Here is a 13,628-nt window from a genome sequence, read left to right on the forward strand (position 1 = left end):
AGTTATTAAAATATGCTACTGCTATAATATTTTAAAGTACGTAGCCCTAGAAAAAGAGATATCCTGCCCATCCAACATGTCCTGGGGGTGGGAGATGGACAGGGAATTGCCAGAGAGAGCACACAAAATCCATCTAAAGTAAACAAAGCAAAACACAAGTCCATTGACCCCATGTCAAGAAAATAACGATATGAATATATTGGTCCTCCTTTTCTTTAATTCCTTTTGAGGCAGAGGAGTCTCCTGAGTGGTTGCTGGGATTTAGAGTTACTCAAGATGATTATAACTGAATGGCCAGAGGGATATGCTGCCATTATGTCTTTCACCACAAAGAAGTGCTGAGTTCCGTAAGGAATACTGAAGGTCATGTTTGCCATGAAGGTGGCAAAATAAGAGATGAAGAAGAGAAAGAACGTCAGCACTGTTCTTAAGGCATTTATATGGACTTCCATGCTCACACCTCTGAAGCCATGAGATCTGTTTTGCATCCAATGAGTGTGCTTGCAGAGAGAAACGAGTAACATACAAGTGCACGACACAAAGACGGCCAGAGGGAATACGAGTGCCAAGTTGACAAAAAGCACTTCATTGGTTTGTTTTATCTTGAATTTAGACGTCGTCAGCGTGGCATTCCTGAGGACACCATTCGCCACAGTTTGAGGGTAATCCAGTTCGATACACAGAGATGCAGTGGTCACGGAGGCCAGCAGGCTTCCCAGAAGCAGCCAAGGCATTAACTTGAGGATCCTGAATTACAGCCAAAGAAAATAGGCCTGGGTGAAGCCTATTAACTTGAAGCAGTAAAATACAGAAAGGCAGGTGGCAAACCAGAGACTGACAAAGCTAAAAAATATCCAAAAGAATAACAGCGTTGCACCATAAATTTTTGTCTGATAAAGGAGTGGGAAGAACACAGAGAAAAAACTTGGCACCATTAACACAATTTGGAGACCAAATCTAGAACCCCCTATACATATGAAAAGGAGTTGCATTGGTGTTAGTTTTCTGCTTTTGATCAATTCATTATAGCTGATGATTATAAGAAATCCATTTACTGTAATCCCTGTAATAAATTCTGCTGACATGATAATAGCGTGAGAAATAGCTGATAAAGAGGAGGTCATGTCTCCTACCACAAATCTTAGTTCTTCCTTGTAGATGGTGTTAAATACCTCCTCCAGATGATCTTGTAGATGGGAATATAGCCTGAAAAATCTGATTCACTGCCAACTCCTGGGTCATAAGTACAGTCCTACACTAGACTTTTCCCCCGAGGAAGAAAATCAGAGAGACTACTTTTTGAATCTGATGCCCTTCAGATGAAACTATGGGTATGCAAAACCAAAGATTTGAATGATGGTTTTGTCTTCTAATTATATCCTAGGAAAATGTTGCCATATTGGCATTTTTTCAGTTCTCACTCTTATACAATTTTGCCAAAAATATGATTATAGAGGTTTTACTTAGGTTACTATTATTTCTTTTCTTTGTTTTTTTTCCTAATGGCAAATGCCACATCCTTGGGGCAGACAACTATTTCCTATTATTGCCCTAAGTATACAACCTCCATATACTTTTTTCCTGATAATAATTCCAAGATCCTTTAATACATTCCCCGACACCTCAAGCCCACCAGACAATTTCTTCTCCACATTTCAAAATCATTTCCTGGGAACTAACTTTGTATAAGAATCTTGCCTTCTCCTAAGTGACTGTTTATAATTTCAAAGCCTTGGTAGAATTCTGATCTGAGGGTCAGCAAAACAGTGATAAAACCAGTACATAATTAATCCACATCTGACATCATCCAATGTTCAGGCTGAAGAGTATCATATCAAAAGTAGATGCTACAGAAACTTCTAACCACCAGCAGAGGGCATAATTATCTGTGTGTTAAAATGAGCTTACTCTATTTCAAAAACTTTAGTCACATCACAGGTCAAATGTAAATAAGTCATTACTACTTCATAAAGAAGACATGGTGCTCAAAGGGCTTATGGTTCAGTGGCAAGGTCATACTAAGCACTCAACAAATGCTAACTATTAATATTATTACATGTCTGTCTTCATACTGTGTTTACCCCAGCAAAAAAATAATGACTATTTAACAGTTTAAATATTTTCAGTAAGAATTAAAATTGAAAGGGCATTGAAAATAGATAAAACGCAAAGAACTAGACTTGACACGCATTGCCAACATCATTCATGGTGTTTAGCGCCTTCCAGAGTCATCCACAGAATGTATATTCACTAGCCCATGAAAGCCAATGTCAGTACTAAAATCACCTAATGAGTAATTATTTTTATTATGATAGATGTCCACTGCTTTTGCTTGTACTGTCGCAAAGAATGTATGAATATGTCCAAAATATGTATGTCTTATTCTAGTATAACAATACAGATTTTTTAAAATTTCAAATATCGTTATCTGATGGGCAGTATTTGGGGAGACAATAATCATATTATCTTCTTCATTCCCCATAATTCCTTTTCTATGGTCCTTTCTCTCAATTTTCCATGGTAAACTAGGGCAATAAAAGATGATATGGAAATTCTTGATAAACAAAAAAATAAAGAAAATAAAAATAACAAATCGATTGTAACCAAGATTAATTTCTCTGACAATTATATTTTATAAAAAGCAGTTCATTAAAAAATTTAAATATTTATAACAGCTACCTCAGAATGCACATCTACATACTATGATACATAAATCTTTAAGAAAATATGAAATCACACAAAACATTTTATAAAGTTATTTTGAATCTGATTTCTTAGATTAAAAATTAATTTGTAATGGGGAATCTATACTCACTGAATGTCCAAGTGATTTACAATCTTTTTCCTGAGCCATTTTCAAACAATCTTTCATTTGTTACATTCACACAGATGCAGTTGGCAGCGTGGTCTGTGCAGTATATAATTCTGCTGAAATTTGAATTTATCCAGAACTGACTTCATTCTGAAATCTGCATTTCAGCTCTTATTTGCATCCCTAAACACATCAGTTAATTGAAGAGAAAGCTTGAATTTTCCAAGATCTATTCTAAAGATGTAATTGATGTTCGGCCACAGTTTAGCTGGTTTGTATTTGCATTTGTGATTTTCCTGTCACGTGGACTGTTTTGCATTTGGCCTTACTGAATCTAATTTTGGAAACAGCATTTTAGTGAAGAGCTCTTTCTCAGATCTGAGAAAAGTTAATTGAGACTAAGAGAATCTTGAAGTTAATAATTCTTAGGTTTCTTCATTGATCTAGAAAGGCATTGGCCAAACAGAGATTTTTTTTCAAATTAAATCATCTCTAAAAACTTTACTAAAAATAAATATTTTTAAAAACAAATAACAATATCTACCAAGAGACACTGTATATTTATAATCCATTGAGCAAATTTCAGTTTAGACATCGATATATATTCTTCTAAATGCTCACGTGAACCTTGAAAATGGGCATTCTTCCAGTGGAGTTTTTTGTTTGTTTTGCTTTTGTTTTGAATAACATGGTAAGAGTCATCTAGTTCTAAAACGACGTTCATATATTGCTATACAAATTAGGATGAACTTTAAATATTGATATTAGTTCCAGGTGTTTCCTGTGCACAGAGATTAGCTTATTTAGTTCTTATTGATTATAACTGCACAAATGTCTGAATTTTGAAAACAAGCACATTGAATTGCTATTACTTTCCAGTGCTTTGGTGATTTGTGAATCGCTAAGAAAATTGAAGCTTGTTTTCATTCTTTAGTTGAAAATATTTTTGTTTTCAATTTTTACTACCCTTGCTTTGGTATTGAAGTTTTGCAGAGATATTTGGCTCTAAAGACTGAATCCATTTTGGGGCCTAATTAATCCATTGAATTAGCTTATTTCTATAAAAAACACTGAAAAAATTTTTTTGGCCTTCTGTAGAGAACTGACTCAAAATTTCACTTACAATCTGTCTTGTTGTCATTATATGGTAATTGGAAGTGTAAAGAGGAGTCTATGTAGCTTTAAAAGACCTCTTTTCACACATTGGCAGTGTTTGGGCCATTCTCTGAAACAAGTACGGAAGATAATAGGAGAAAGGCAAATTTGGGGGAAGAATGTTTTCTTTTATAAAATTGAATAAGTATTAAATAACGTAACAGACACAGACAGAAGAATAAAGGCTTAGTTCAAAAGTCAGAGAGAAGTGTTTAGAATGGTGTAGTAATGAAAGTAAAATATACATCCTATGTATTACACCTCTATACTGAAAAGGATTATAGCCGCCTTCAGAGGTCTAGTATTCCTTAGTACACATGTACAAAATCAGGAAAAGTGGTTGACAGCAGGAAATAATGTAGTAGCATAGATGTACTCCCTCAATTAAGACTTTCTAAAATATTTATAAGATAATAAGTAAACTGGGTATTTAAATGATACAATCTTTACCAAAATACTGAGTGCAAAAAGCTCATTTAAATTTAAAAAAACTTCTAGTATTTGTAGAAAAGTTATCTCTGTTGTCAAGATAGAAAACTATAGTCTTGATATGTTTGATAACTTCCCTAAATTTAACCAGACAATCCATGACAAAAGTAGAAATGAGCTTGGAAGTCCATATATTAAAATTGATAATTTTTAAGTGCGCTAACAGTTTCTCCATAGTTGATCTACTTAATTTGCTGAGATATAAAACAAATTTAACTCCAAATCATGGTTTAGAACACACATAAGAAAAAGTCAGGAAAGACTGCTATTTGGCCCGTTTGGGAGGCCAAATTATTGCAATACATTTGAATAAACACACAATGTTTAGATATTTTGCCAGTGATCTGTCCCTTCTTCAATGTGCTTATATTCATTTTATCAATATGCATTCCATATATGAAGAGACCAAATTACAGGGTAAGACCCTTTAGATTTCTATCACTGCTCTGGACTCACAATGAAAAGAGAGCAATTTGACAGAGATGGTACATTCATACTACTTTTCTGATCTGTAAAAGATAAATTTTTAAAAGGAAAGATTTGTTGCAGCTAGAAACCAATCAGCAAGCATTTAAAACTCCAACACCTCATTTATCTTCTTTAGCATTAGTATGGTAGTTTGGGCTGCCTCTAATTCAAGATCGCTCTGTCGGTCTGTTCAGTTACCACGTGAACCGCCGACGGAGACCCGTGGTGGTGGGGGGTGGGGGAGGCGGCGGTAGCATTAAGTGAGAAAGGAAAAAAGACAACGAGGGGAAGGGGGTGTCAGGGTTGGACGACGCTGTGACACCCGAGGCCTGGTGGCGGCGGTGGATCGGGGCAATCAAGGCTGAAGCAGCCAGGGAACGGCGGCGGTCGGACAAACACACTGACCGAGCCGGGCGGTGGCGGGAGCAGCGGGAGGAGCCGGAACGATGCCGGCCGTGAGCCTCCCGCCCAAGGAGAACGCTCCCTTCAAGCGGATCTTAGTAAGTGGGAAGCTCCGGGCAAGCAATGGGAAAGATTCCGCCGGTGCATGGGCCTGTCACCCTTAACCTCGGCCCGACGGGCACCGAGCCACCTCGGCCCGGGACCCCGCCTTCCTACTCCTAGTCAGGCCGAACGAACTCTCTCGTCCCCTCCTTGAGGTTCCCGCTTCAGCCCGTGCGCGGGGGACCCGAGGCTTCCTCCTCCCGTCCTCTTGCTTCGGAGGCCGTGATTCCGGACTAGGCCCTGGTCTCCCAGCTTCTAGTTCGCCGGTTTCTATACGCCCCACGGAGCGAAGGGAGGCGAGGCCCGGCCTCTAGGAGAGAAGCCGGCAGTACGGGCAGGAGCCACGGCCCGGGTGGTGCGGGAACCCTGCCGGCACCCTTGGAAGGAACAGGTGGCGCGGATGCAGCGCAGCTCATTCATTGCCCGAGCGCGGCTCTCCCCGCGTGGTCTGTCCCTCCCTCTTCCTCTCCTCTCGGGATTCACCTGTCCCCGCCCGGAGTCACTGAATGACCCGAAAGGAGGGAAAGGCAGGAAGGAGTTCGGAAGAGAGAAGGAAGCTTTCTTAACGACTACCTCCTTTGGGTCAGGTGCATCCTGGAGTCTTCAGCTCCTTGGCCCCTCTCTCCCTCCACTTAGAGCAGGGAAAAGGACATTTATTTCTTAGTTTCGGAGCGGGAAACGGCCCCACCCCCTTATCCTCCCGTGGAGGTGGGGCGCCTTGCTTGGGGGCGGTCCGGTAGGAAGTGAAAAGTTAAGCGCTTTTAGTTGAGATGTTCTAGACCCGGACTTTTCTTACAGATCCAAGTGCATGAACACCGATGGAAAAATGTAGCAGCAGAGAAAGAGAATATAAGAACTTTTGAGATGGATCTTTGACGCTCACTCAAACCCACTTACGCATTTCGAATGTGTGCGGTCTTTCTTTCTTTCTTTCTTTCTTTCTTTCTTTCTTTCTTTCTTTCTTTCTTTCTTTCTTTCTTTCTTTCTTTTCTTGGAATCGTAAATGCAATATTCGGAGAGACTGTGGTACTGTAAAGGCAATGATGTTTGGAGGGACTGTTTATATTGTAAAATAGCTGGTGTCGCCTTGGCGCTATAATTAACACACCGGAGCACATTTGTTGTTTGGCACTTAGTGTGTGGGTTGCCTCTTTCAGGCAAACGTTTCTTCTGAAAGAATTAACAGTGTTTGCCCAACTTAAGACTTAACGTTTGGAGTGTGTTTATCAAAGTGTTTGCTTTTTTCTCTTGCTGTTTAAATTTATTCAGTTGTTTGGAAAGTAGAGCAACTCTGGGGATCCAGTTTTTCTAGAAATAAGAAAGCAATTCATGTTGAACTACCTTCGAGTTTACGAAAATACTCATATGCCGTACAGATTTAGTCGATTCATGTTGAAAAGCATCAGAAAGTGACGTCCGATACCATGTAGCTCTCAACTTCCTTGAAACCCTTATTGCCATTTTTTAAAGACTAATTGGAGCGTAGGTGGGACTATAGTATAGTTTTGCCAGAACAGTTTATTTATTTTTAAACTGCTTAAGAGACTAATTGGTGTGTAGGTTCAACTATAACATAGTTTAAGAGTAGCAATTTGTATTTAACCACCCCCAAATCTCTATTTTGAAAAACTTTAAGCTGAGGCAAGAGTACAAAAAGCACTCATAAACCCTGTACCTAGATTTAATATTTTAACATTTTGCTAGATTTGCTTTCTTTCTCCCCATATATATAAAACAGTTCAAAGTGAGTTGCAGACATAATACTTCATGCCCCTGGCTGGTTTGGCTCAGTGGATTGAGCGTCGGCCTGCGAGCTAAGTGTCGCTGGTTCGATCTTCCAGTCAGGGCACATCAGAGAAGGAAAACTCTGACTCCAAAAAACCTCCGCTGCCTTGCGGCATACCTCTTCAGGGGAAAGGCTAAGGGAGTAAACCCCGACAGAAAATCCGGAGCCGGAGTCCCTAAGGCGGTTTGACGTTGTAGTCAACACTGGCAACTCCTGCGGCGCACCTGAGGCCAAGCTGTATTGACTCCGTCTTTCCCTTGGACCCTTCAGCTGCGAAGAGAGGGGGGGTCTGCTGCATGGGCAACAGCAGACCCTCCATATTACCCTGCCCAGGCTCCGTAGCTTCAGCTTCACTGGAGAGGACACTCCAGCGTCATCGCAAGATGTCGATTCAACACGGGAGGAGACAGATACCGGGTCACTCCTGAGTCGGACTGCACAGCCATTCTGGGCGGTGCAGATAGACTCTTAAGAAGCTACACCATCGTCTCTCGAGACGGACGGCTGCCGACGAATTCAAGGTCAATTTCCGTCCTTTGATTCCCTATGTCCTTTGTTTGGAGAGATTTCAAAAGCTTAATTAAATGGTATTTTTTTCCTTGTCTGAGATTTAACTGATGTTACCCTGAGACATTTGTAGAAAGTAAAAAAGCTCTGTGCTCAATTTCAGTGATACTGACATTTCAGAAGAAATCCTGATGAATTGAAGTGGCAATATATGAACCTTTCAGAAGGTCATATGAAGAAATTCATCTACAAGTGGAGAAAAAAGAGTACAACCCTCCCTTGATTTACATATGGATGTGGTCAGGTGGGCCTTCTGTGTTAACTCAGAGAAAAAAGCATTATGTTCACAGCAGTGTGTGTAAACTAAGCTTTCGCAAAAGGTATCTACATAAAAAATTCCAACACTTTGAGGAGACATATTTCTTCTGAACCTGAAATATCAAGCTAGAATACTGACTGTGACATCTAAAAACTAGTGAATAAAGTAAAAATTCTTCCTCTTCCATACCTATAACTGTTGTATCAAATCACTCAAAAATTGTTGATCAGATAAATATGACTGAAATTAAGAAGTGATCCTATTTTTTCTAAGAAGCTTAAGAATACACATTATATTTTTCTAAATTTAAAACTATCATAAGTTGAAAATTATTTATTTTTTAGTTTTTCTCTTTTTTGCTCAATCCCTCTGCCCCCCATGACCTAACAACCACCCCAACAGCTGTCAGCCTGCTAGCTATCTGTGAGTCTGTCTCATCTTATATTACTATCGTATACTTATGATAATTAATGAACCAATATTAATATATTATTAACTAAAATCCATACTTCATTCTGAAAAAATAAAAATAATATGTTAAAAAGGCAGTTTACATGAAGATTTCCATAGAGATTTGAAAAACAATTGGTTTTCAGTTTTTTCCATCTTGATTCACTTATATGGAGGAAAACTGGTTCTTTGCCTGTTGTAAACTCATGAACTGCTATTCATCCATCAAAAATGGAAGGGAGAGTAAGATCCAGCAAGGAGCCCGAGAGCAAGAGCGCAGCCCCAGAGCTCGAGCCGCCTCGGCCGCGAGACCCCACCCCGGCCGCCGCCACCGCCTCCTGCGCTTGGAGATCTGCACCGGCCTCCCCGAGAGCGCGCCCAGCCCGCCGCGACCACCAGCCGCGCTAACCGCCAACCACCAGCCAACCAACCGCCACCGAGGTGCCCGAGTGAGAGCAAAGGAGGCGGCATGAGCGAGGCCACCACCGCCGCCGCGGCCCCCCAGGACTCCGCGCCCAAGAGCCCGGTGGGCGGCGGCGCGCCCCAGGCCGCTGCCACTGCGCCCGCTGCCCTCGCCGCACGAAACCCCGGTGGGGACGCGACCCCCGCAGCCCCAGGCTCTTCAGCCCCCGCTGGCAGTGAAGACGCGGAAAAAAAAGTTCTCGCCACCAAAGTCCTTGGCACTGTCAAATGGTTAACATCAGAAATGGATATGGATTTATTAACTGAAATGACACCAAAGAAGATGTATTTGTACATCAGACCGCCATCAAGAAGAATAACCCACGGAAATACCTGCGCAGCGTAGGAGACGGAGAAACTGTTGGGTTTGATGTGGTTGAAGGAGAGAAGGTTGCTGAGGCGCCAATGTGACTGGCCCAGATGGAGTTCCTGTAGAAGGCAGTCGCTATGCTGCCGATCGGCGCCGTTACCGACGTGGTTACTACAGCAGACGCCGTGGGCCTCCCCGTAATGCCGGGGAGATTGGAGAGATGAAGGATGGCGTCCCAGAGGGAGCACTTCAAGGTCCAGTCCACCGAAATCCAACTTACCGTCCCAGGTACTGTAGGGGACCTCCTCTCCTGCGACCCACCCCAGCTGTGGGAGAGGCTGAAGATAAAAGAGAATCAACAAGTGGCCACTGGTCCAAAGCAGCCATCTGTTCGCCGTGGATATCGGCGCCCGTAGACCTATCAGCGTCGTTCCCACCCTCCGAATGCTCCTTCACAAGATGGCAGAGAGACCAAGGCAGGTGAAGTGCCATCTGAGAACCCTGTTCCGGCCACCGAGCAGAGCAGTGCTGAGTGACACCAGGCTCCCCAGGCACCTTCACCATCAGCAGGTGACCTAATGAATTAATGACCATTCAAAAAATAAAACAAAAAGCAGACCACAAACTTACCAACACCAAAGAAACATCCAAGCAATAAAGTGGAAGACTAATAACCAAGATGTGGATGTTAGAATGTTTACAGCTATTCTTTACAAAACAAACAAGTACAAAAGGAGAATGTCAGTCAATGTTTCCAGCAATTTGCCTGCACAGAAGACAAGGGAGCAGCCTCCCCAGTTTCAGCACCCACTAGGTGGGTACTGCGTCATAGCGGCCGGGCCGTAGCACGATGCAGCCGTGCCGCACCAGTGCGGTTTGCACAGCCATGCTGTATGACCCTCGAGCTGTTTGCACTACATGAACTTTCCTTCTTCACTGCACCTCAAACTGGGGGTTTCTGTTGACGTTTCAATTGACGCCAGGGACCTCCGGTTGACATTCCATGGAGCCCAAGGTGGGACTCTGAAGCCAGGACTGGATCTCCTGACACCGCCCTGAACCGAACTCCTCGGAGGAGCCTGAACAATCCCTGTGCTGCAGTTGTCTTCCTGGAAGCAGCTAAGCAACGCGGGAGCTGGAACTGTGACTCTGAATTCAACTTGAGACTGATTGACCCTTCACGACATCCTGTTAATTAGGTTTTAGTATCATTATCTCTCAATTTAGAGGGGTTCAATGTCACTTTTAAGGTCAGACAGCCTTTGACTGGGAAAGCCCGGGGTGAAGCCCTAATTGTCGAAAGCTGGCGCCTGTGCTCCCCCTCTGCTTAAGCCCGGTTTTCAGCTTCACACAAGCCCTCGCTATTTGTAGGTGCAAAGGCAGGAGGGAGCTCTTGGAATGGTGGTTGTTTAGAAGCCTTCAGTCTTGGGTAGGCCCTGGCTGGTTTAGCTCAGTGGATTGAGCGTCGGCCTGCGAGCTAAGTGTCGCTGGTTCGATCTTCCAGTCAGGGTACATCAGAGAAGGAAAACTCTGACTCCAAAAAACCTCCGCTGCCTTGCGGCATACCTCTTCAGGGGAAAGGCTAAGGGAGTAAACCCCGACAGAAAATCCGGAGCCGGAGTCCCTAAGGCGGTTTGACGATGTAGTCAACACCGGCAACTCCTGCGGCGCACCTGAAGCCAAGCTGTATCGACTCCGTCTTTCCCTTGGACCCTTCAGCTGCGAAGAGAGGGGGGGTCTGCTGCATGGGCAACAGCAGACCCTCCATATCACCCTGCCCAGGCTCTGTAGCTTCAGCGTCATCGCAAGATGTCGATTCAACACGGGAGGAGACAGATACCATATGTCACTCCCGAGTCGGACTGCACAGCCATTCTCGGCGGTGCAGATAGACTCTTAAGAAGCTACACCATCGTCTCTCGAGACGGACGGCTGCCGACGACGACGACGACGAGTCTTGGGTAGAGGTGCAATGAGTGGATTAGAGTCTAGAGTGTGAGGCTTTCAAGGGCAGAATTAACAGTGATGGAAATACTGAGTGTGTGATTCAGAATTATGGCAATTAGGATACAGTTATGGCAGGTACTGATGGACTCCAATCCCATGTGGCTGGGACGCTTCTGATGGCCTGAACATCTGTGCCAGGGATCATGCTGGAGCACTGAGAGACTTCATCCCCGCAAGACCCACCACCATGTTTGCTAGAAGAACAGGTTTTGATGTCAACTTTTAAGGATGTGGGAAATGGTGGTTGATTCAATCGTGTGGCCAACAACAAAATGCACCCAAACAAATGTACCATTCTATACATAGTAATAGCCAAGACAGTTACTCTTTCAAACTCACAGTTGTGCCAGACAAACAGCATTTTGAAAAAAGGCGAGCACTCTAGACCAATGGACCAGTCCAAACCCACTGAAATCTCTGGGCACAAATTATTACAAACACACAGTATGTAACACTTCAGACATAGTCATTTCTCACACACGGGCAAGCTCAACATCTTGGCAATCTGATGCACAGTGAGAGCTCCAAACACACCAAACTCTTAGGGCATCTTAATTTTCTTGTCTAACCCAAGTATATACTAGGAATCACATACCCACTTCAACTTCCAAAGAAGAGAGCCAGACTGGAATTGCTTTGAGATCAATTTATAAGCTCTTTATTTTTTATAGGAACATTCTTCGCCACCAGCATAAGCAGGAGAGGTGGCCTCAGACACCTCAGAAGCCATGGGAAGGCTTCTGATGCTGACCTGGTCTTTGTCACCTTCTCCATGGAGCGCCATGGCCTGTGCCGAGAGGAGGAAAAAGTAAGAGAGACTAGAAAGGGCTGTCACCAGTCTTAAAGTGTTTATCATTAAGGGAACCTTGGAAGTGACCAAGTCCCGTTTCCCAGTGGATGCAGAAATCCCCCCGCGGCTCCCTCACAAGGGTCACTGCAGCTTTGCTTGGACAACTCCAGTGCCACGGAGAGCACTAATGTGACTCACCAGTGAGCACCCTCACGCTTTTACTTTATGCACGTGTCTCAGCACTTCTACAAACCAGATTCCTAAAGGGAGACTGCTTGTCAAGAGCACGTCCATTTTGCACTCTGTAAGCTGCTAACAAACTGTGCACCTGCGGACAAAGCACGCTGCATTGCCACAGGTTTATACAAAAATCGGTTCATGGCTCAAATGGAGAGAGGGCTTTCTCATAGTTAAAATGTCCACAGTAGATCAGACTGTCAGAGTCCACAGTGGGATGTTAGGGTCCCAGAACAGACTGGGTGCTCAGGATGCTGTTAGCAGCATTACACCACTGGGTACAGGGTAGGAGGAATGGCATCGAAGGGACCTCGGGTATTCAGAAGCACTCAGGGACCTCCCTAATGTGGCCAGGCCTCCACACAGTGGCCGAGCCCCCCCACATGCACTGTTTCCCCCGTCAGCCTAAGGGAACAGCCTAAGAGCTTCAGCTGCTCTCCTGAAGCACTCGGGACCCTCTCTGAGAGCGGCTGCCAAAACTTACTGGTGGGCTCGTCCTGTTCTCTGCCTCCAACGCAGGTATGTCCATCCCGTCGCAAGCTGGCACAGCGTGAGTACTGCTGTAAGCCTCCACTGGCGGTCTCAGGAAGAACACCAGGTCTTCCCACTGTGCAAACAGATCTCCCTTTGCATCTGAAGGGGGGCACAATTGTAGGTAAAAAGAGCGGCCAGTGGCTAGCTTCAAGTGGAGCTGTTGTTTTTCATGGTTCTTAATGGATAAGGTGACAAGCTTCAAAGGAAGCAGCCTGGTTAGCTTCAAATTGTGTTTTCTTCCATGGTTCTTAATGGATAAGGTGACAAGCTTCAAAGGAAGCAGCCTGGTCAGCTCCAAGCTTCTGGACTCGCGTCCCTTTTCCCTGGTGTGTGTGGCGCCGACTGCAGAGCTGACAGCAGGTCGGGCCAGCAGCATGATGTCAGGTATGACGAGGTCGGAGCTGCTGTATGCGATGCCTACAGTGATGTTCTCTGCACTGTTGTGTATGTTGACCACCTTCCCGCTTTTGGTGGTCTGGATGAAGTTGCTCTCAAATACGCGAATGCCTTTAAACATGGCAAATTCTCCCTTGTGCAGCTGCTTCTGCAGCTTCCCCGTGCAGCCACAGAACATGGGCAGCACGTGGCTGTTCTGGGCGCTTCTCTGTCACCCATGTCTCCTTCATTAAGACTGCTGCACGTCCTCTCTGGGACCTCTACCTTGGTCTGAACGTCAGCCCCTTGCAGGACACCTTTAGAAGTTTTTGTTGTCCATTGTGACCTGCAGTCAGCTGTGCCACACAGCACGGTGTCCTCATCCCCACAGAAAAGGACAGTGTCCTCCTGCAAACAGCCACC

General features: G+C 44.2%; 3 pseudogenes; 1 reads left to right on the forward strand and 2 right to left on the reverse strand.

Annotated features, from left to right (window-relative positions):
• Positions 1 to 215: 215 nt before the first annotated feature.
• LOC150001652 (taste receptor type 2 member 2-like) lies at positions 216 to 1,124 on the reverse strand (annotated as a pseudogene).
• A 7,835-nt stretch (positions 1,125 to 8,959) lies between these two features.
• LOC150001653 (Y-box-binding protein 3 pseudogene) lies at positions 8,960 to 9,966 on the forward strand (annotated as a pseudogene).
• A 2,757-nt stretch (positions 9,967 to 12,723) lies between these two features.
• On the reverse strand, positions 12,724 to 13,404 carry LOC150001654 (Golgi-associated RAB2 interactor protein 6 pseudogene; annotated as a pseudogene).
• Between the last annotated feature and the right edge of the window lie 224 nt (positions 13,405 to 13,628).

This window comes from Furipterus horrens, unplaced genomic scaffold (assembly GCF_987537825.1).
Source record: "Furipterus horrens unplaced genomic scaffold, mFurHor1.1.pri manual_scaffold_9, whole genome shotgun sequence".
NCBI classification, from domain to species: Eukaryota; Metazoa; Chordata; class Mammalia; order Chiroptera; family Furipteridae; genus Furipterus; species Furipterus horrens.